Raw genomic sequence first — 25,029 nt, 5'->3', positions numbered from 1 at the left:
GGAGCAGGGTGTATGACATGACCAGAACTATACTTTATGAAAATCATTTTGGTAATTTAGAAGGTTTGGAAAATCTAACTAGCAGTATGACTCTGGGCAGCTAGCTTATTCTCCCCAAACCTCTGGTTTTGGCTGAAAAAATGTGGGGGTTTGACTAAATGGCTTCTGAGGCCTCTTCCAACTTTAGATCTCTGAATCTCTATAGTGAGGGGAGATTAAAGGAAGACAGTTTAAAAGACTATTGAAACAGTCCTTTGCAAAAGTGGAGAGAAGGCAACATATTTGAGAGAGATTACAGAAACAGAAATGACAAAACTTGACATCTAATTAGATATGTAGGATGAGTTAGAATGAGTAGTCTAAGAGGAAAACAGTTTTGTTGTAAGTGTATGTACTGTAGGTGTACTAGTACAACGGTGGAATGCTGGACAGAATAGGTGTGAGTTTGGGTGAAAAGATAATGAATCCTCCTTTGGAGCCATTGAGTTTGAGATTCCTATGGGAATCTGGAGGTAGGTATGACTTCCTAAACTTAATGTGTTTTGTTGTATTTTGAATAATGTCCATGAGAATAATTGTAATTAGGTATGTTAGCAAGTTCTAGTAGGTGACTAGTATAATGGCGGAATGCTAGACAGAATAGGTATGAGTTTGGGTAAAAAGATAATGAATCCTCCTTCGCAGCCGTTGAGTTTGAGATTCCTATGGGAATCTGGAGGTAGGTATGACTTCCCAAACTTAATGTGTTTTGTTGCATTTTGAATAATGTCCATGAGAATAATTGTAATTAGGTATGTTAGCAAGTTCTATGTTGAATATGTCATACCTTATGTAAAAGGATCCATCACAAATATCAGTTCTGAGTGAGGTCACACACACATTCTCTCTTTTTTATCTAAAACTTTGGCCTGTTGCAGTTTTAATTTGTAATACTAACACATTTCTAGGGCAGGTTGGTGGTACAGAGGACAGAAAGTCTGGTCTGAAGTCAGGAAGATTAATCTTCTGAGTTCAAATCTGACTTCAGATGCTAATGGTGTGACCCTAAGTAAGTCACTTAATTTCATTTGCCTCAGTTTCCTCTTCTTTGAAATGAGACAGAGAAGGAAATGGCAAATCACTGCAGGATCTTTGCCAAGAAAACTCTGAATGAGTTCAGAGTCAATTGGACTGAAAAAAAAAAAAGTCTGAACAACAACATTCTCCCTATGCCCCCTACATTTCTAGTGTTTTAATGTTAAAGTGCCTTATCATAGTCATGTTGTGAGAAAGGAAAAAGAGCTTTCTATTTTTAGTTTATAGTTAATAAAGTAAATTCCATATATAAGAAATAATAAAAAAAATTGACATATCAAACCTCATATTTTCTTGGTTAATTGCAACCCCTTGAGTTTATCAGTTCTGGTAAAAATAGACAAGTCCATTTTTTTCACCCGTGGACAAGAAAAAAAAAAGAGTCCTTGTAAGTTTTCATTGTGTTAATAATAATAATAATAGCTAGCTTTTATATAATTCCTACTTCAGGCCACATTGTATGAAGCACCTTATAAATCAGTCATTGAACAAATGGTCAAACTCTGTTAAGAGCTGAAAATGATTCCATCCTGTACGTGGTTAGTTATAATGTTTAAGTAAAAAAAATTTTTCATAAAAGTGAGATGAAAGAGAAGAGATTTGGCATTTTGAATACATTGTAATACATTGGAATCTTGAACATTATTGATACTTGCCATTCAGAATGCTTGTAAGGTATCCTGCCTACTTTAACTGAGAACTAAATTAGCCATTCAAAAACTTCTACATTTTCTAAAGTGCAAATTCTCCTCAGCTTAAAGGAACTACATGATCTGAGAGAGGCAGCTTTCAGCTACAAAGACCTCATTCAGAGCTTAGAGGCACTACCTGAAAAAGGCCTGAAATTCTATAGTAGTGCAAACAGGCCTGCCCCAATCCTGCAACACACATAACTGGGAACCTTTCCAGATTGTCTTGAAATTAAACCAGTGAAAGATCTGATGATCCGGGGAGAGTTCTTCCACCAGACTGCTTTCTTTAGTTTATATCCCGAGCTCTATAATGAGGAAGACAGTATACCATCTGGAGCATGGATATAACACGGCACACTTATTAAGACAAGTCCCAAGACAAGTTATGCAGATCCAATCCTATGTACAAGAGTTGATTATCCAGCAATAGACTCAAACTCCCTATTTTGTTGTTGTTTTTCAGTTGTGTCCAACTCTTCATGAACCCATTTGGGGTTTTATAATGGGCTAGAACTGTGGAGAAATGTCCTCTACAGGGTTTTCTTGGCAAAGATAATGGAGTGGTTTGCCATTTTCTTTTCCAACTCATTTTATAGATGAGGCAAACAGGATGGAATGACTTATCCGGTGTCGGTCATATAACTAGTAAGTTTCTGAAGTCAGATTTGAATTCAGAAACTCTAGACTCCAGGCCCAGTACTCTATCTACTGTGTAACAGATTCCCTATATACCAAGGCTTATATGACATCCTTCCATATAGGAGAGGCAGCTGAAAGAGGAATTAGTACTTAAAAGAGTCTTTCATTTACACACACAATTATATACTTCTTCCAGGGAGATTTCATAGATATGTCATGCTTGTCCCATAACTGCTCACAGAGGTCTCATTAAACACTACTGGTAAGCTAGAGGTAATAGCACATGCCTACAATTTCTCATACAAGAAATGAGGCTAGTGGATGCTAGATTTTGGGGGTTCTTGGCTAAGTGTGGCTAAAGCTTGTCAGGTGACTGTGTTGTTTGGCAATAATATGTTGAGTACATGGGAATAGAAGGCCAGACTGTCTAAGGAGAGTGGAAATATAGTCCAGGTTAGGAAAAAAAGTGGCAAAAGCTCCCAAAGTAATTGTTATTAAGATTGGGCCTATGAGTGACCATTGCATTTTCAGTCTGAGTAGGACCCAGTTTCAAAAACCAAACCCAAATCAAACCAAAAACTACCTCTGCACCCTCAAACAAACTATCCAAAACAACTGCACTGCCCTCATTTGCCCAGAACTTTTGGTGACTCAGGTTATGTTATGATGTTTGTTGCTCTACCTAGTACTATTCAAGAGCAAAGTACCTGATTGAGAAACTTGCAAGACTTTTAAACTCTGACAACCACCCTTTAAATTTTACCACAGATTTGTTATCATCCTAGGGGCATGACACTATTCTAGTGATTGTAGACATTCTTCCCAAGATAGCTTACTTCCTCCCAGCACCAGATCATTTACCTCTCCTGAAGCTGTCACCTATTTCTAGTAATACAACTTTTCTCTCCCACATTATATCTTGTCAGAATTCTCAGTCTGTTTCCTGTTTTTGGTTAGTACTGTTCAGTGCTCTCTAGGCTAAAGCCTACCTTTCAATCTACTTTTATTTCAACTATAAGTTTTACTTACCTTCTTCCCTTTCCCTTTATTTCCTATGTTACAACATTCAGAATAAATGGACAAGGAAACTTAGAGATTCTTAGTCTTACCTCATTTGGGGAGCAGCACACCTTTACAAAATGCCAAAGCTGCCAAAGAGAGATAGATGATTGCTATGACATTTCTGGAAAACTGACCAGAAAGGGAACTAGATCTTGTTAAACAGAACTGTATCTGTTAAGTAGAACCATTATAAAAATCTAATCAAGAAATTAGTTGCCTGGGGCATGGTCTCATTTCCAATCATGTGAATGGTTGAGCCCCTTGCATTGCCACACTTTGCACTTGATTTTTTTGGTGGAATAGCAGATAGAAGATAGGATTACAAGTCATTCAAATCCTGCCTCAGAAAACTTTAATTTAAAAGTAATAGGGAAAGAAAAAGACTGTTTATGAAACTTTCCAAGTTAGATACAATAGAACATTGCTATCATAAAGGAAGAATAGCAACTGAGATATTCGGAAATTCATAGCATACAAAATCCAAGATAGGAGCAAGTAGTAAAACCCATGGCCTTATGTATCTATATATAAATACTCAAAGTTTAGTCCACAAGGAGTAAAATTTATAATCTTATAGATATTACTGAGTCTTTATGGGTTGAAACCCATAACTTGACTATTTGCTCAGGAATATATATATATATATATATATATATATATATATATATATATATATATATATATATACATATATATACCTTTTTTTTCCCCCAAGGCAATTGGGGTTAAGTGACTTGCCCAGGGTCACAGTGTTTGAGGCCACATTTGAACTCAGATCTTTCTGACTTTAGGGTTGGCGCTCTATCCCACTATGCCACCTAGCTGCCTCCTATGTATACCTTTTTCAAAAGAAAAAGGATAGGTTAAAAAAGAAGATGATGAAGGGTGGTGTAGCTTTGTTTATTAAGAAGGCCTGCTCTTGTGATTAAATTCAGGGTAAGGATAAGTGGGAAGTAACATGGTAGAAAGTATTTGGGTAGTTTAAAGGAGGGATAAGTAGAAGTGATTTTGTCATTGGAGTATACTACAAATAGTCTTAAGAGAAAAAAAGGAAGTGGATGAGGAATTTGAGAATTCACAGAAGAATGATACAGAGATAGGAGATTTCAATTATCCAGCTATCTACTAGAACTCTTTCTTTATGCCAAAAACATGACAACTAACCACTTTTTGACTTACTTTAATGATAATTCCATCCTTCAAAGGTGGAGAAAACAATAAAGAGAAATTCTATTCTGTATCTGATTTTAACTAAGAACTGATTATTGGGTTGTAAACGTTGGCAACATCCCATAATTCCATTCCATCCCGTAATTTGTAATAGATAAGCAGAGGAAATCTGTATATAGTCTGACAGGAACACAAGATTTTGGGGACAACAGATTTTAAAGGGTTCAGAGGAAAGATAGTTAAGATTCCATGGATTCAAATGCAGTAGGGTATATAAGCCCTAAAGAAATGGGAGATCCTCCCATTGAATGAAACTTTGAAAACACAAAAGAAAACAATTTTGTTGAAGGAGGAGAAAAATGGGATTTGTCTGAATAGGCTAATATGACTTTGGGGAAACTCAAACAACTTGGATGATAAAAAAGAAAGCTACAGAAGAGAGAAGCAAAGCCAGATAACTGATGATAAATATAAAAGTGTCACATGGCCATAGAAAACATTGTGTCAGGAATGCTCAAGTTGAGACTGATGAAGAAAGCTAAGAACTACATTGGGAGAAAAAACAGAATCAAAGGAGAGATTGGAGGCTTCCTTGTGTAGAAAGGATAATAACTGATTAAATGCTTATTTAACATTTGTAAAGTGCTTTACAATTACAATTGTCCCTGGCAACAACCATGGGATATAAGTGCTATTATGTTTATTTATCAGATGAGGATACTAAGGCAAATAGGTTAAGTGACTTGTTTAAGATCAAATAGCTAGGTTGGATTTGAACTCTGGTATTTCTGATTCTGTGTCTGTCATTCCATCTAATTTGCCACTTAGCTGTTCTCTGATAAGAGACAGACCTGTTCAATTTCTATTTTGTTTCTGTTCAGTCAAAAAAGATGACCATTACACTAGAAAGTGTAAGAAAATTCTTTGTACAAAAAAGAGAAATGACTAATGCTATTCCCAAGATAAGTAAGAAAATCATAAGAACCTTGGTAAATTCAGGTCTCCCAGCCTAAAGGAACTACTACATCTGTAGGTCCTAAAACAACTTAGCAGATGTGATGACCCAGACATTGTCAGTGATATTTGAAAAGTTATGAGAAATGGGAAGCTATCCAAGATTGGAGGAGGGCTGAATGTTCCCATTTTCAAAAAAAGAGAAGAGAACAGAGCCTGCAAATTATAGGCCAGCGGCCTTGACTTTTAATTCCTGGGAAAATTCAAAAATGGCTCATTAAAGAGTTAGTTGATACAGTCAGCATGGCTTCATCAGGAACAAGTTATGCTAAACTAATTTCATTTCCTTTTTTGACAGAATTTCTAAAGTAAAAGATGAGAGGAAATGTAGTGGATACAATTTACCTAGATTTTAATAAAGCTTTTGATAAAAAAAGATCTCATTCTGTTCTTGTGGAGAAGAGAGAGATTCTTGTTATCAAGTTGTTTTTTAGTAGTGTCCAATGCTTCATCACCCTATTTGGAGTTTTCTTGGCAAAGATTCTGGAGTAGGTTTCCCTCTTACCTCTCAGTCTTCACACTTTGCTTCTTCTCCTCTTTCCTTCCCCTCCTTCCCCCTCTCCCATTCTACCCCTCCTACTTCTGTTTCTCCTCTTTCCCATCCTTATCTTTCCTTCTATCTTTTTTCCTTCCTCCCTTCCCTGGTCTGGATGATTCAGTGGTGGAGATAGTTCAGGAGGCTATGGAGCCTGCTGAGGAGGACATCATGGGGACATGTTCTCCAAGATGGCCACATATATGATAGGCAAGTTGACAGCCCTCAATGAAGACAATAGATTTCTGGAAAATATGAACAAATTGACCAGCTTGAAGTATTTAAAGTGAAAGATATTGTAGTAAACATAATTGGAAATCTAAAGAACCTAAACCAGAAATATGTAGCACTTTAGCCATATCTGGATCAGATCATTTTAACTGAGGAGCAAGTAACAGCTGTTGAGCAGGCAGCCTATAAATTGGCTGTATATTCAAAGAAACCAGAAGCAAAGTGCAAGAAGTTATTGAGACGATGAAAGACTTCTTTAGCACAAAGACTAACTTTGTGAGAATGTTTCATAAGAGTTGAAATGTGTTGGATATCAAACTTCTATGCTTCAGTTCCATAAGAAGCAGTGGTGCTGTTGGTCCAAGCAGGGTCATAGCCCCACCTTTGGCTAGATGTATAACTTTGGCCACCACTTGATGTCTTCCACTGTACCCCCTGGAATGTCCCTTATTGTGTGCTTCCTTGGGTGCCTTGGACTAAGGCTCAGAAATCAAAGCAGACCCAGATGAGAAGCTCTGGTCTCCTTGACTCCTTCCTTACTTCTCTCCTCCCTCTTTGATTCTGTTCTGAATGTGCCCAGCTTCTAACCTGTTCTTGAATTTAAATAATAAATGCTTATTTGTGAAAAAAAAAAAAAGATTGAGGAGTGGTTTGCTATTTCCTTCTTTACCTCATCTTAAGATGAGGAAACTATGGCAAATAGTGTTAAGTGACTTGATCTGGGTCACACAGCTACTTAGTGTCTGAGGTTAGATTTGAATTTAAGAAAATAAGTCTTCCTGGTTTCAAGCACAGAGTTTTATTCACTGTACCACCAACCTGCCCTCAAAGAGACATTGAATAGATTCAAATTTGATTGGGGGCTGGACTCAAAATGCCAAGTTGTCACCAATTCTGTGTCACTGTGGCAAGAGGTCTTCCATTGGGATCAGTGCTGGTCCTGAGCTGTTTAGCAATTTTACAAATAACTTGGATAAAGGTATGGTATGGTATGTTCATCTAGTTTGAATATAACACAAAGCTGGGAGGAATAGCTAATACTCAGGATGATAGGATATAAAATGATTTGTTGATAGGCAAGAGGTGACGTGTTCCATTTTAAAATGGAATTTAACAGAAATAAATGTGAAGTTACATACTTGGATACAGAAGTTCAACTTCCTAAGTATAAGATTGGGGAAGCATACAAAACAGCAGTTGCTCTGAAAAAGATCTGGGGCATCTGGGTGGACTTCAGGCTCACTGTCAATCAGCAGTGTGATGCAGCATTCAAAAAGCAAATGTGCTCTTGGGCTTAACCAAGAGGTAATTGCTCTGATCCAACTTCATCTGGAATGTTGTGTTTGGTTCTGGCTACTGTGTTTGAGGGAAGGGATTGATAAGCTAGTAGATTACATGGAGGGCAACTAGAATAATGGAGGGACTTGAGGACATGACAAATATAAATTGAAGGCATGTGTATTTTAGCCTGGAAAAAGGAAATTCAAGGAAAATATGATAACGGCCTTTAAATATCTGAAAGATAATCATGTAAAACAGGCATTAGGTTTGTTCTGTTTGGTCACAGAGGATAAATCATTTTGACTCATATAAATACCCAAATTAATTACAAAGAACCTATGGAGGAAGATGCTATCTGCACCTAGAGAAAGAATTGACAAAAGATATGGGAAAATTGGGACACTAATGCATTATTGGTGGAATTGTAAACTATAACTATTCTGTAGAACATTTTGCAACTATGCCCAAAGGGCTATAAAACTATAAAAGCTTTGATCTAGCAACACCATTACTAGGTTTGCATCCCAAAGAGATCATTAAAAAGGGAAAAGGACCTACATGTACAAAAGTATTTATGGCTGTGTGTGTGTGTGTGTGTGTGTGTGTGTGTGTGTGTTGGCAAAGAATTGGAAATTGAAGGAATACCCATCAGCTGGGGAATGGTTGAATAAGTGGTGATATATGAATGTAATGGAATACTACTGTTGTATAAGAAATAACGAACAGACAGATTTCAGAAAGACAATATAAACTGATGCTGGTGAAGTAAGAAGCACTAAGAACATTGTACATTGTAAAATTAACACTGTGATGAATAACATAATATAACAATGCTGCAATGAATAATATAATGATCCAAGACAACTCCAAAAGTTTCATGATAGAAAATGCTATCCAATCCAGGGAAATAACTATGAACTCTAGATGCAGATCAAAGCATTTTTTTTTCTTTTATTATTGATAGTATTTTGTTTTTCCAAATACTATGTAAAGATAGTTTTCAACATTCATTTTGTGTTCTCACTATTTGACAAAAACTTCTGGGAAAATTGGAAATTAGTAAGGCAGAAATTAAGCATTGACCCACACCTAACATTATATACCAAGATAAGGTCGAAATGGGTTCATAATTTAGACATAAAAGTGGCATTATAAGCAAATTAGAAGAAATATACATTTCTGCCTAATGGTAGCCATCTTTAGAAAGGGGAAGAAGGAAGAAAAAAGGAAAAAAGTTACATGACAATTTTATTATATATTAAAAGGAGTAGCAAAGAATAAGCAAAAAAAAAAAAAAGAAAAGAAAATCAGATTTGTGGAGAAGGAAGGAATTTGTGGCCAAAGAAAAACTGGAGTACATTACTGAAAACAAAATAGATAATTTTGATTTTATAAAGTTAAAAAAGTTTTTGAAAAACAAAACCAATGCAGCCAAGATTAGAAGGTAAACAATAAAATGGGGAAAAGATTTTATATTCAAAGTTTCTAATAAAGGCCTCATTTCTAAAATGTATACAGGATTGATTCAAATTCATAAGAATTCAAGCCATTCTCCAATTGATAAATGGTCAAAGGATATTTGACCAAACAATTTTCAGATAAAGAAATTGAAACCATTTCTAGTCATATGAAAAGGTTCTCTAAATCACTGTTGATCAGAGAAATGCAAATTAAAACAGCTCTGAGGTACTGCTATACACCACTCAGATTGGCTGAGATGATAGGAATAGATAATGACGGATGTTGGAGGGGATGTGGGAAAACTGGGACACTAATACATTGTTGGTGAACTGTGAACGGATCCAACTATTTGGGAGAGCAATTTGGAACTCTGCTCTTTGGGCATTTTCACTCTTTTTGTTGTTTGCTTGCATTTAGCTTTCTTTCACATTTTTTTCCTTTTTGATTTGATTTTTCTTGTGCAGCACGATAATTGTATGAAGATGTATACATATATTGGATTTAACATATATTGGATTACTTGCCATCTAGGGGAAAGGGTGAGGGAAAAGGGTAAAAAATTGGAACACAAGGTTTTGCAAGAGTTAATGTCAAAGAATTATCCGTGCTATATTTTGAAAATAAAAAGCGTTAATAAAAAAAATTTTTAAAAAGATTTTGTGTTCTAAAATTTTTCTCTTCTTCCCTTACTTTTTGTACAAGACAACAAACAATTTGCTATAGGTTAAATGTTTGCAATCCTTTCAAACATATTTCTGTTTTTGACATGTGCAAAAAAAATCAGACTAAAAGGGGGGAAAAACTATGAGAAAGAAAAAAAATGGTAGAAAATATTATGTTACAATCCACATTTATTATCTCATTGGGTGTGATTTGACATTTTCCATCCTAAGTTTGTTGAGAAGAGCCACGTCCATCACAGTTGAACATCACATAATTTTGTAGTTATTGTGTTCAATATTCTACTAGTTCTACTTACTTCACTCAGCATCAGTTCAAGTAGGTTTTTCTAGGCTTTTCTGAAATCAATCTGCTCATCATTTCTTGTAGAACAAGAATATTCCATTACCTTCATATACCATAATTTTTTCAGCCATTCCCCAACTGATGGGCATTGACTCAATTTTCAGTTCCTTGTTACTACAACAAGAGAAGTATATTATTTTCGATTTTCTTCTTTTTTGTTTCCTGTTGCTTTTCCCTTTTGTTCTGTTTTTTCTTTCATACATAACTAAAGTGAAATATGTTTCCTTGATTACAAATATATAACCTATATATCAGATTGTTTGCCACTTTGGAGAGGGGGGGAGGAAAGGAAGGGAGGGAAAAATTTGTAATTCAAAATCTTATAAAAATGAATGATGAAAACCTTCACATGTAATTGGAAAAAAATAAGATGTGATTTACAAAAACAAAAACACAGAATGAACTGATAAATAGAAGTATGCATGAAATGATTTTGCATATATACACATTTCTGCCTAATAGTAGCCATCTTTAGAAAGGGGAAGAAGGAAGAAAAAAGGAAAAAAGTTACATGACAATTTTATTATATATTAAAAGGAGTAGCAAATTATACATAATAGATTTGCATTTTTATGTGCAAACATCTTTATATTTTAATTCTACTATGTTATGGAATTGCTTCTTTCCTATGGAAAAGGCAGGGAAATAAATTAAATATAAAACAAATAATTTCTAAAAAAAAAAAAAAACCATCAAGAAAAATGGGTAGAAGTCCCAAAAAAGCACATAGAAGTTTCTTGTCAGGAAAAACTTCCTAACAATTAGAACTGTCCAGAAGTGGATTTGACTTGATCATCTTGGTGGGTTTCCTCTTGTTGGAGAGTTTCAAAAAGAGATGAGAGCTCTAGTTGTTGGATATGTAATACATAAGTTGCTTTTTGTGCGTGAGTTGAACTAGATAGCCATTAAGATCTTTTTCCATTCCAAATTTCTGCAATTTACTTAATCTTATAAAATTATTTTCTCATCTATAAAATCGAGCTAACAAACTTGCTTTTCTCTTAAATCCTCAAATGGATTTGTGATCTCATAAAGACTTTCTCTCATTGATGTCTATCACCACCCACCCATGCCTAATTCTTGTCCACGCTTCCCTTAAAGTTTTACTCTATAGTTCTACATAACATGATGAAAGCTTTTCCTACTTTCTCTATCACAAAAGTGCTAAATAGAATATTCTGGCTATTTGCCTGTCATACTTGGATGTTGCCAAATATCTAGTAATACAGTTCGTTTTCTACAATACAATTTCTTCATGAAATCCTTTAGTCCTGTTCTTTGGAATTCTTCAGTCTTTATGAATTGCTGTCTACTTATACTCACCATGTACTTTTCCATTGTCCTCTTGTATGATATTCATCTTTAGTTCTTTGGAGGCAATGGTGCTCCGTGTCTTTTGGCCATAAAGGAACTTAAAGAAAATGTTGCTATTAAAATTAAAGATGAACCTTGCTTTCATCAGTAGCTTGGGGTCTATAAAAGAGGTTTGCAATTTTCTGAAAGTAATTCACCTGGGGTAGGTAGATGGCACAGTGGATAAAGCATCAGCCTGAAAGCCGAATTCAAATCCAACCTCGAACACTTAACATTTACTAGCTGTGTGACCCTAGGCAAGTCATTTAACCCCAATTGCCTCATCCCCCCCCCAAAATAAACAAACAAAAAGATAGTAATCCACCACATTTTCTCTCTTTTTCAATTCTGGACCCAGATTACAATCCTATAACACATGTAAAGGCATACGGAAGAATTCTAAAGGGTATTCTATCAAAATGCATGTTGAAGTTTGCGCAATATACATTCTTCTTCTATTTGTACTTTTTTTTTTCTGTGTGGAGGATAGACCAAGTTCCTTTGAGTAGCCTCAGATCTCTTCCTTAAGTCTTTTGCTATATTCTGGGGCATCAGCACAATATTATCTACAAAAAGATCATCGGAAGGCCCTTAGTATCTTCAGGAAATCTCTCCTGAATTTAGGTCTCTGCTTTGGATCTCCTCCAATCCCATGGTGATTACCTGTGGCAAGCGCACCATTTTATAGCTCATCTTATATTTATTATCGGGAGGAAGAGGGGTGTTTGAGTGGAGTTAGTTTCTATCATTACAACTTTTAAGGAATCCTGAAGAGTCATGCTATATGAAGTAGAGATATCTTGCTGTAAAATAGCCTGTAAGGCAGATTTTTGTTCTATCAAATCAACTGCTATTGTTCATAACTAGCAAATAGTAAGCATGATGGAATCTTATTTTCTCTATATCTTTCAATTGTGTGACATGGAAAAGAAATAGCCCACAGTTGAATATTACTTCTGAATGTGTTCTTGAACCTGAGAAATATTCTCATTGAGAACATCCTTGACTCTCATAATGATTTTGTATAGATGGGTGAGTAGGAAGAAATTACTGTATTCTCTCAGTCACTTTTTTTTTTTTATGTCAACAGGAACAGCACGTAGCTAAAAGTTCCCATCACTGGAAAACACCTGCCTGTAGAAGAAAAAACATGAATAATAGAACATCAAAGGAGACCAAGAAGGGATAGTCCGAGAAGTAGGAAAAAAAAAAAAAAAAAAAAAAAAAAAACATGATCAAACTGCATCAAGACAATCCAGAAAAGAGGGAGAAGGTAGGGCCCACAGTGTCAAAAACTGCAGAAAGGTAAGGAAGAATAGAAACTAAGAAATGGTTATTGGATTTAATAATAAAGAGGAAATTAGTGATCTTGTTAGTGGCAGGAAAGGAAATCTGACCATAAGGGGATGAAAAGTGAGGAGGAAGTGAGTAAGTATTGGCAACAATTGTAGACAGCTTTTTTTTCTAGGATTTTGGCTATGAAAAATAAGAAAGACATAAAGCAGTAGCTGAAGGGGGTGAAAATTGAATCAAATATTGTCTATTTTTAGAAGAAGCCTACTATTCCTAACTCCAGATTCCCACTACTATTTCACAATAAGAAAAAATATGATAGAATTTTCTTTACATAATAACCGGGAAACTACAATAATATCTTTAAAAAAAAATTTTTTTAAAGGCCAAAATACTAATGGTGATTACATGCTGGGAAACAAAGTGATGATAGCTATAACTGGAGAGGTGATAAATGCTCTGAATATAGATGGTCACTTCAAAATTATTCAGTATTGCAAAGCAAAAATATCATATGGATTCTATTATCATATGCTGATAATTACCAGCTAGATAATTACACACAGCTAGAAAGTGTTAAGTGTCTGAGGCTAGATTTGAACTCAGGTCCTCCTGACTTCAGGGATGGTGCTCTAACCACTACACCATCTACCTCCCCCCAAATGCTCTAATTTTAAAGGAAAGAAAGGGACCTACATGTGCAAAAATGTTTGTGGCAGCCCTCTTTGTAGTGGTAAGTGGTAATAAGATAATTACATATTTATCCAGCTCTAACTTCTCTCCTGACTTCCAGTCTTGCATCTCTAGCTACTACTTAGTAGAATCTTGAACTATCTGGTAGGCATCTTAAACATTACATGTCCAAAATGGAACTTTATCTCTTCCTCTCTCCCATAAACCTTTCCTTCTTTCTAACTTCCTTATTACTCTCAAGAGTATCGTCATCTTCCCATTCACATAGACTTGCAATCTGGATGTCATCCTTGACTCCTCAACTCTCTCTCTCTCTCACATCCCATCCGTTGTTAAGTCCTGTTGGTTCTGTGTTTGTAACAGCTCTCAAATATGCTCCCTCTGACACTGACATCAGCTTAATGCAGAATCTGAGTAATTCATGCCTGGGTTGCTATAATAGACTTCTTTTTTGCTTTGGCAAATTTAAAATTGAAAAATAAATCTTTGGCATATAGATCTAGTACTGACATTGCCAGATCAAAGGGCATGCACAGTTTGATAGCCTTTTTAGGCATAGTTACAAATTGTTCTCAGAATGGCTAGATCCATTCTCAACTCCAACAACAATGCATTAATGTTTCAGTTTTCCTATATCCTCGCTAACATTCATATTTATCTTTTCCTGTCATCTTAGCCAATGTGATAGTTGTGAGGTAGTACCTCAGACTTGTTTAACTTTGCATTCTCCAATCAATAGTGATTTAGATTATTTTTAAAAAAAAATTATTTTAAAGCTTTTTATTTTCAAAACATATACATGGATAATTTTTCAACATTGACCCTTTCATAGCCTTGTATTTCAGATTTTCCCCTCCTTCTCTCCACCTCCTCTCCTAGATGTCAAGCAATCAAAATCAGATCAAAAAGGAAAGAAAATGAGTAAGAAAACAAAATGCAAGCAAACAACAACAAAAAGAGTGAGATCCATACTCTGTTTCCATGGTCCTCTCTCTGGGTATAGACGGCTCTCTTCATTACAAGATCACTGGAACTGGCCTCAGTCATCTCATTGTTGAAGAGAGCCACGTCCATCAGAATTGATCCTCATATAGTATTATTGTTGAAGTGTATAATGATTTCTTGATTCTGCTCACTTCACTTAGCATTGTTCATGTAAGTCTCTCCAGGCCTTTCTGAAATTATCCTCCTGATCATTTCTTATAAAACAATAATATTCTATTACACTCATATACCATAACTTATTCAGCCAATTTCCAACTGATGGGCATGCACCCAGTTTCCAGTTTCTTACCACTACAAAGAGGGCTGCCACAAACATTTTTGCACATGTAGGTCCCTTTCTTTCCTTTAAAATTAGAGCATTTGGGGGGAGGTAGATGGTGTAGTGGTTAGAGCACCATCCCTGAAGTCAGGAGGACCTGAGTTCAAATCTAGCCTCAGACACTTAACACTTTCTAGCTGTGTGACCCTGGACAAGTCACTTAACCCTAATTGCCTCAGGGGTGTGTGTGTGTGTGTGTGTGTGTGTGTGTGTGAATTAGAGCATTTGTTTTCATATGCTCTCTATATATAGAGCTTTAGAGGGCTTTAATTTTTTCAAATGAAAATTATTCTTAGCTTTTGACCAATTTCTAATTGGAGAAAATAGTTTATGTTTTCAAGGAACTTGGTTGATTATTTAGAATTAAGGTATATGAGCTGTAGTTTTTGAATAGTGACTGATCCAAAATGTGCCTTGTTCTTGAGGTAAGTTTCAAGGGTCCCATAGACTAAACAATGAACAGTGAAAAAGATGCATGCATACGTGCACATATACTACAATACAAAATTAGTAAATATATGTACAAAACAGTTAAATCCAAATTCAGAAAGGAAGCAACTAATAGTTGGAAGTAATTGGGAAAGGCTTCATGTAGATGATGCTACTGAGCTACACATCTTAAAGGAAGAGAGGTTCTTTATGAGACAGAAAATACAATAGAGTGTATTTTAGGTATTGTGATTACCAAAGCAAAAGATAATGAAATGGGAGATAAAAGTTATATGTAAGGAGTAGAGAGGCCTCTTTGTCTGGATCAAAACAATTGGGAAGGGAAATAATATCCAGTAAGGCCAGAGAGAAAGTTTGAGAGTTAGGTTATAGAGGGCTTTAAAAGCTAAACAGAGATATTAATGTTTTATCCTAAAAATCAGAAATCACTGGAGTTGGTTGAGTGTAAATATTAAAGGAAAATTAGTTTGGCAGCAATGTAAAGGATGAACTCAAATGTTAAGAATTTGAAGACAGGTCAGTTAGGAGGCTGCTGTTTGGGAGTAGTGATTTTGTTATGTTTTTCAGTCCTTTGTGTTGTGTCTGACTGTGACTTCATCTTAGTTTTAGTTTTTCTTTTTTTTTTTTTTTTTAGAAACTTTGAAGTTTCCCCTAATTAAAGTAAGTTAAGAGAATTTTTAGCATTCATTTATACAAAATTTTGAGCTTCAAATTTTTCTCTCCCTTCTCTTTCTAAAACAGTAAGTAATTTGATAGAGATTACATATGTGCAATCATGTTAAACGTACTTCCATATTAGTCATACTTGTGAAAGAAGAAATAGACCAAAAGGAAAAAGTCATGCCAAAAAAAGCAAAGTGAAAATAGCATGCTCTGATGCATTTGGAGTTCATCAGTTCTTTATCTGATTATGGTTAGTATGAGTATGGTTAGTAACTATGAATTATTTGGAATTGTCTTGGATCATTGTATTGCTGAGAAGAGCTAAGTCATTCATAGTTAATCATCATACAATGTTGCTGTTACTGTGTATAATCATCTTCTACTTTTGCTTATTTCATTTGCCTTGGTTCATGTAAGTCTTTTTAGATTTTTCTGAAATCTTCCTGCTCATTTCTTATTGAACAATAATATTCCATTACATTCATCTGCCACAGCTTGTTTAGCAGTTCCCCAGTGGATGGGAGATATTTTTGGTACATCTGGGTCTTTCCCCCTTTTTTTGTGATCTCTTTGGGACATAGACCTAGTAGTGGTATTTCTGGTTCAAAGGGTATTCACAGTTTGGTTGCCCTTTTGGCAAAGTTATTTCTAGTGTTTTCTTGGCAAAAATATTGAAGTGGCTTACCATTTTCTTCTGATGCAGAGTTAAATGACTTGCTCCAGGGTCATTCAGCTAAAAATATCTGAAGCTAGATTTGAACTCAGGTCTTCCCAGCTCTAGGTGCTATGTGGTATACATTACATGACATATGCCAGGGAGCTCTGGTACAAACTTATAATCTCTGATATTAGGGAGGCTCAAGAAAGTGGAATTCTGAAGTTGTGAGTTTCCGTAAGGCTAGAGCTGATTAGGTGTCTTCCCTAAGTCTGGCACCAATATGACAAGCCCTGGGAGAATGAAGGGCCACCTGTTGGAATCTTTACTAAAGTGTTAAGACATTACTTTACAAAGTGTTAAGACATTGGAATTAATTTACTCTTAGAAAGAATTATTTTGAGCCAGAACTTGAAACAAGATACTAAGTGGAACTGATTGAACAATGCTTGTGTTCATACCTTTAGAGAGCTCATAAGTATCTAAGTACTCAATGGAGTTCACACGAGAATTCAGGGCTGGCTTAGTCTGAATTCACACCTTCCTTAGGACCAGAGAGCACTCTGGGAGATAACCCAGAATCCCTTTCCTTCCAGAAGGTGGAGTTAACCTTTGGGAGATCACATAAATATAGGGAGCTTTTGAAGCTTGAAGTTACTTCTTCTGGTGGGACAGACTGGAGATTGAGAAGCCACGAGTTGGAGCTGGCTGGAGGCTGAAGAAAGCAGAGGCAGAAGAACAAGGAAAAGCTACAAGATCTCTTGGAGCCAGGCAGAGAGATAGGCATCAACTAACCAAGCTAATTTTGGAAGGAGAAATAAACGTTTGCATTTTACCAGCTGGCTGCGATTTTGGATTAATTATTGATTGCAACTGAGACTAAGGCTGCCCTCCAAGGAAAACCCACCACAGCCACCATACTATTGAACAAGATCATCATTCTCCCTACTGGAAGAACCATTTCATGTCAGAAAAGCCAAGCAGGTCAAAGCTTCCAAAATGATAGTTTTAGGATTGTGCATGACTGCTGAATTTCTAACTCTGTTAAAGGAGGACAATCTAATCCCCTAAATGAAGGAAAGGCTGCTCCAATAATTTAGAGGAAAGGTGATGGAGGCGTGAACTAAGGTGATATCCACGTTAGGGTAGGTGACTTAGATGCTGAGCCGGTAGAAGAGCAGTGAGAAGGAGCAGTCAGACAGGTAGATGGCAAGGAGAGAGAGCAGTGTCATGAAAATCAGAGAGGAGGGACTTCCCAAGTGGAGAGGGTTGTCAACTGTCAAATGCAGTAGATAGGTCAAGAAGAATCATGATTAAGAAAAGTATGTTAGATTTCTCAATTAAGAGATCAATGGTCACTTGGAGAGAGCAATTTAAACTGAATAATGAGACTGGAAGCCAGATTACCAAGGGTTGAAGACTACATGGTATGGGAATTTTTAAGAGGGAGAGCAGGGAGATGAGTAAAAAAGTATAGCCTGACAGTGAGATAAGTTTTCTTTTAATATAACATATATTTACTACTTTCCAACAGACAGAAATATTCCACATTTTCCAAACATGCCTTTTTTTCCCTTTCAATGCAGACTGCATACAAATTTATCAGTCTCTCCTACTTCTTTGGTTTGATGTTAGTACCAGATTAGGTAATGTATGTGGAAGTGCAGGAGATGTTATTATAAAGAAAGAACATCTCCTACCTAGGCCAATTATAGCTATTCCCTTATGTTATGAGTACAAAAATAGAAATTATCCCTAATGTGATATAATTGTTAGAAATTATGACAGAATATGAGAATATTATTTCTAGTTCTAAATTACAGTAGATATTTTATGGGACTGATTTTCAATGACTTCCCATTTTAGAAGCTAAACTAACAATGTGTAGAGCTAACAGTAGATAAACCTTTAGAGAGTAAATTCTATAATATTTTAGCACATGGGAAGACCCAGAAACAGTCAAAAGCATGATCACAGCATAAGGTGCTTGCTTTTACACCTAAAAAATACGTTTATATCTTTAAATATATTTAAGTGAATAGACATGCATGGCAATTTTATAAGGGAAGGAAATAAGCATTTATTAAGTTCCTAATATATGTCAGGCACCAGCCTAAGTGCATTACAAATATATATATAATTTCAGGAAAAACTTTGAAGATACATGAAATGATGTAAAAAGAAGTAAGCAAAACCAAGAGAACTATTTACACTATGAGAAAAAATAATGAAAAGATTTTTAAAAATCTGATCAATAGAATGACTCCAGTAATCTGATGATGATGTATATTATCCATTATTTAAGAGGAAGGAGACAGTTTTAAGGTGTACAATGAGACATACATATTTAGACATATCAAGTGACTGGATTTGTTCTACTCAATGGTATTTTTGCATCATTTTTTATTTATAATATTTTTAAATTTTCTGACTTTAAACACTAAATAAAATTAACATTCCACACACTAAATAGAACAGATTATGAGGATTGTGCTTGTAATTATGTACCTCTACTATATCCAGCTTGCTTTTTCTTTTAAATGTATAATAAAGTCAATGTTATTTTCAAAACTTCATCTGTTTTCTTCTGAATTGCTTTCTGTTCACATTTGTGTTTTTAAAATTTCATTAACTATCTTTTATTTTTTAATATATATATATATATATATATATATATATATATATACATTGGATAATACTATTATTAGCTTACTTCTTGGCTGAATCATCAAAGTGGGGTAGGAGGTAAAGGTCAAATAAAATAGATGTAAAATATTGTAAAAAAAAATCTGACTGGCTTAGTAGAATGAAAGCTCTGACAGACTACATTAAAGTAAATGCATTTTAGGTATACGAGACTGTATAAGAATTTTTCTTTATTTACCATATAACAGTGGAATACTATAGGTATAGAATAATGCAAATATTCTTAGACATGCTGTTTTGTTTTGCTGCTTTGAAATTTTTAAAAATTTTTGTCACAAGAGGATGGCTCACTAGCTTGGGCAAATATCTGTTAATGTTGTAAAAAACTAAAGAGATCGTAGCAAACTCTGGGTGGTCCCTTGGCCTTCCTCCTTCCTTTATGAGAAAAGTCATGGTGATGGTGGTGTGGAATGCTATGTTAATTAACAAGAAAAGGGAGATTGCTGCTCTTTCCCTAATCCTAGCAACATGGTGGCTGTGGGGATATGACAACTTTAGTTGGGGTTTGGCTAGATGAGCTATGCTAAGGCCTTGAGCTCCTGGCTACATATTCTGCTTTATATTTCTACCTGAGCATAGGATCCTGAACAGTGTGATCCTGTGATGGACATTTCCAGCTTTAAAGGCAGTTTCATGAAATCAAGAGGTTAGAGTTGGCTGGCAGCAAGAGGGGTTTTTCCTTATCAGAAAAGATGACCTACTGGCAGGAGAATAAGCCCAAATCCTGGCCTGACTTGCCAAAAGACATGGACCTATTGGAGACTTTCTAGACAACATATAGCTGAAGTGTACAGTGCATACTCAGCAGTATCTCAAATTTCATGTTTTGACATTTGAGTATCAATATCCTTGAAGAATATACCAGTAGTTGGTACTGCTGCTTAACTTTTTATTTCAGTGTGCATACTTGTGGATCATAGGTGTGTAAAGCATTTCTTTTCTTTCTTTTTTTAAATAATAGCTTTTTATTTGTAAAATATATGCAAAAATAGTTTTCAACACTCACCCTTGCAAAACCTTGTATTCCAAATTTTTCTCTTTTCCATCTCCCGCCCTTTCCCTTAGACAGCAAGTAATCCAATATAGGTTAAACATGTGCAATTCTTCTATACATATTTTCAAATTTATCAAAGCATTTTTTCTAGTGAGCAATTAAACATTGTCCTATATTTGTTCTATATTGTATACTGAGTACCTTTTTATTTCTTTTTGGGGGAGATAAATCCTAGTCGTGAGCCAAACTTAAAGAGTCTTTCCCAAGGTCCTGGGGTAGATGTATAGAGAAAGCTTGAAACAATGAAACAATGTCAATGAAACAACTGTTTTCCTTATAAGATTCCATTTATATGAACATAGGTCCAGAGATGAGAAGGGTCCATTTCTAGAAGAGAAGAGGATGAGCTCTCTAGACCTCAAGAGGTGGTTCTTCTTGTTACACTTTAATAATATATTCTAGAATTTACCCAGGAATAAAAGTCGAGTTGGCCCACAATGGGCGGCCTCTAACCACTTCCCTCTACAAACTGGGCTATTTGCCTTTCTCCATCTTGCAGCACTTGCCCTATTCTCTAAGACCTTTTAAAAATTGCCAATAATTTCTGAGTAATCACATATGCCAATTTTTTCATACCTTAGAATGTGATTCTCCTGGGCATAGTGACTTAGATGAAGAGATAACTCGGGTGCAGCTAGATGGCATAATGGATAAAGCAGAGGACATAAGGCACATGAGTGTGAGACCTGGAGTCAGGAAGATCTGTATTCATATCCAGCCTCAGATACTTACTAGCTGTGTGACCCTAGCCAAGTCATTTAACCTCGATCGTCTTCACACCTCTCTCTCCAAAAAAAAGAAGCCAAAACAAACAAACAAACAAAAATCCAAAGGGGTAACTTGATATAATGTCTAGGTTGCTGGACTGGGAGATGGAAGAGACTTGGATCAAATCTACTTCTTTTATTGTCTATCTTTGTGAGCATGAGCAGGTTCCTTTATCTAACTTAGCCATAGTTTCCTCATTTGTAAAATGAAGATAATAATGCCTTTAATACTTCACAAGGTTGTTATAAGGATAATGCACTTTCAAGACTGATATTTTGTGAAACCCATAAAAAATAGATAAATGTCAGTTGTGGTTATTATTAGATAGAACGCATCTAGATTCTTTCTTAATATTTCCTTATTTGTTCTTGTTAATCAAGGATAAATCTTACCACACAATATAACTCTATAAATCTTTTATCTTTTCTATTCTGAGGAATACCCTAATTTTAGAATTACATTCTAATAATGCAAGTTTTAGAATTACATTTCTAATAATCTAGAACTATAATACTAGTTATTCTCAGTAATATGTTCAGATTTGCAACCTGATAGAGCTTTAGTTCATCCTACTTATTATTCCTATTATATGCATTTGTACGTTTTCCTTTGTTTCAAAGAGTACCAATGACATCATGGGGTAAAGTCTTAATTTTCAATGAATTGCATTTAAATGAGGCAGAATTGCACAGAGGTGTCAGTCTTACTTACTCTTCCATCCAGAGTCCTCAGTCCTTTTGTCCATGGAGACAAAAGTCAAGGCAGCTGTCAATGGCCTGGGATCCAGAAGGGGATCTTGGAATCTGATCTCTGATCAAGCTTTAAGAGCTCCCCAGCACCTGCTTTAGCTACCTTGGTGGCTTATAACAAATTGTTCTCATCCATGTATTCACCAGAAGTTTTCACCTGCTTGGGATAGACTTCTCCCAACTCACCTGTGACTTTGAGGCAGGTCAGTTACTCTCAATTTTGGCTTCTTTGACAACACAGTTTTAGTGGGCTGTGGTCACTGTGCATTCTACAGCTTCTTGGGGCCACAAGTGAAGAGTTGGTGAGAGACAGAAAGCAGAGTTGGCTGAGCATTACTGAAATGAGCTTAGCAAGCCCTTCCTGAATACCCAAACATCCCATGGATGTCTGAAGCCGTGCTTTCTCCTTCTGTCTTTTGATCTGTGAATTACGAGTGTTTCTCTTGATATTCTCTGATTTAATGTGGGCACTTTTTTTCCTTCCTTTCCCTTTTCAACTTCTCTGGGCAAGATTCCTGGCTAAGATATATTTTTATTGTCCCTTATTAAGAATATTCTGCCCATCATCATCAGGCCTTTATGGTGATATTTTAAGGTTTAATATTGGCAGAAACACAAACATAACACACATTGTTCACTGAAGCCAGATCCTCATCTCTTTCTCTCTTCTTTTTGGGTAGATTTTTGGCTAATCCATGTGGTTGACTGCTCTAGCCAAATGCCTGTTTCTCATGCCTGTTGGCTATGCTGAAAGCTCCATGTAGGATGGCATATGTAATTAAGTTATTGATTTTTTTTTGCCATTACTGTTAACTTACAGATTTAATAGTATAGGGCATACCTAGTATGGAAAGTGTAGCATTGGCTACCTTCTAGCATTAGCTAGAGAGCTATCGTGATCCTGCTTGAACTAAAAGGTCTTCTTTTTCTAGGGAAGAGAAAGGAAGGTGCTACCTTAAAAAGTCATATGGGTATTAAAATAATTTTTACTCTGGGCAGAGGAGGGTGATAAAAGATCCATTTTTCTAGGGATGGAAAATAAAAATATTAGGGTATGCCATCTGGGGAAGGGGTTGGGGGAAGGAGGGGAAAAATTGGAACAAAAGGTTTTGCAATTGTCAAGGCTGAAAAATTACCCATGCATATATCTTGTAAATAAAAAGCTATAATAATAAAAAAGAAAGACTTACAAAAAATAAAAAATAAAAATATTAGGGTAAAAAAATGCAAGGAATGTGAAGTTATAATCGCAGTAACATTTTACTAAGAATAAGAAAAAGGATTTCTCAATCTGTTCATTTTAAATATGAGGTGCCGTGACTTAACTTGACAATTCTGAAAAATATAATTCATTCTTTACTTGTTTTCATTTTGAAACATTTTTGTTGTGAAAAAGTAAAAGAAAAATATTAAACACCATGTGTATGGGTAGAAAGTGGGCCCAAACCTGAACTTGCCAGTTTGCATTTACAGTACAGTAATTGCATCTGTGTTTGTTACAATGTTGTCACATATGTCTAAAAACATATATTGTACCATGTTGACCTGAATTTAAATGAACTTTAAATAGATTGTGTTTCCTTGTGGGTTTTTAACAACACTAACCAAAATCTAAAAGTGTATTAATAGAAGTATAGTGATCATTTGAACTGATTATTTAGTACAACTAACCTTAAAGGCAGAGTAGATAGTTACTTACACATTCTGATTTAAGGTATACACAGGATGATTTTAAAAAATCTAAAAAATCTCCTTCCTTAAGGTATTCTCCTCTTAATGTAAGCCACAGTACTTGAAACTCAGATTCATATTTTGGAAGTAAAACAGTTTTAAATTTAGGAAGTCCCTTTTAAAATGCAACTATTCTCAAGGAAAGAATCATCTTATTAATTATTATTCATTAACATTTGAGATATCAGGAATTAGGAGCAATTAATAGGCCGTGAAGGTTATGTAAAATTCACAACAATAAAGAGGTCAAAATAGTATAGAAATCATTTCATCTAGCACACACATTTTTAAACTGTGGGCCATGACTCCATATGGGGTCTCATAAGTGAATATGGGGATCATAAAATTATGATTTGTTAACAGTAAATGTTTAAGTTAAATAACTATTTTATGTACCTGTACATATATGATATCATGTAAAAATTTCTCAATCAAAAAGGGATTACAAGTGGAAAAAGTTTAAGAAACCCTGATCTAGTATACAGTCAAAAATAGTAAACTGAAATGTGTAACAGGTATTTACACAGGTCATACTAAGTCTGGAAGACTTTTCTATTTACCATGTTTGTATATGCAGATCAGAGTATATGTCACCCAAGATCCTAAACATTCCAAGAGGAGATGGCAAAAAATCAGAAATAGTGTTACCTGAGAGCGGGTTAGGCCAGGAGTCAGGATATCTTGAGTTCCAAATCTGGCCTCAGACACTAGCTAGCTGTGAAACTCTGGATAAATCACTTAATCTGTTAGCTTCAGTTTCCTTAAAGTAAAATGGGGATGATAATCGCACCTATTTCCCAGGGTTATGAGGATCAAATGAGGTAATTCTTGTAAAGCATTTCACATAGGGACTGGAACTTAGCACTATAGAAATTTTGGCTATTGTTGCTATTATAGTAGTGAAAAACAGCTAGTTTATTATTGGGCTACAGAATTACCTGTTTGTAGTATGGGCCACACATTCTATTGGAATACATCTTAACTCTTGTTGTCACTTCTAGAATCTCCTTCTACCACCTGAACTAAATAACTTCTCTTCTGAGGTTCACAGTATTCAGATTTATCACTCTATTCAGATCCTAGTGATTATATATTGATTTCCCAAGATATTTTCCTTCCTTTCTCAATAAGTCTCAATAAGTCAATATTCATAGTCTTTCTCCTCTGTCTAATTTTCATAGTAGGGGCCTTTGACATACTTATCAGTGATTCTAGAACACCCAAATTTCACAGTTTTTTAGTCTACTCAATTCCAGTGATATATTTCTCCCCTGCACAGAGGTGGTCATAACCTTGATTTAGCAGTCACCTACAAACATCCTACATCCTTGTTTGCAAAGTCCAAAATTCCCTTATCTGATAATGATCTTGCATCATTCTATCTTTCTCTAGACCTTATGATCTT

The 25,029-nt window shown here is 35.4% G+C and overlaps 1 pseudogene; it reads left to right on the top strand.

The window, feature by feature from the left end:
• Positions 1-6,315: 6,315 nt before the first annotated feature.
• Positions 6,316-6,693, top strand: LOC100933815 (annotated as a pseudogene).
• Positions 6,694-25,029: the final 18,336 nt, after the last annotated feature.

This window comes from Sarcophilus harrisii, chromosome 3, assembly GCF_902635505.1.
Source record: "Sarcophilus harrisii chromosome 3, mSarHar1.11, whole genome shotgun sequence".
NCBI lineage: Eukaryota > Metazoa > Chordata > Mammalia > Dasyuromorphia > Dasyuridae > Sarcophilus > Sarcophilus harrisii.
The sequence above is the reverse complement of the archived record's forward strand: the minus strand, read 5'-3'. Positions and strand labels throughout refer to the sequence as shown.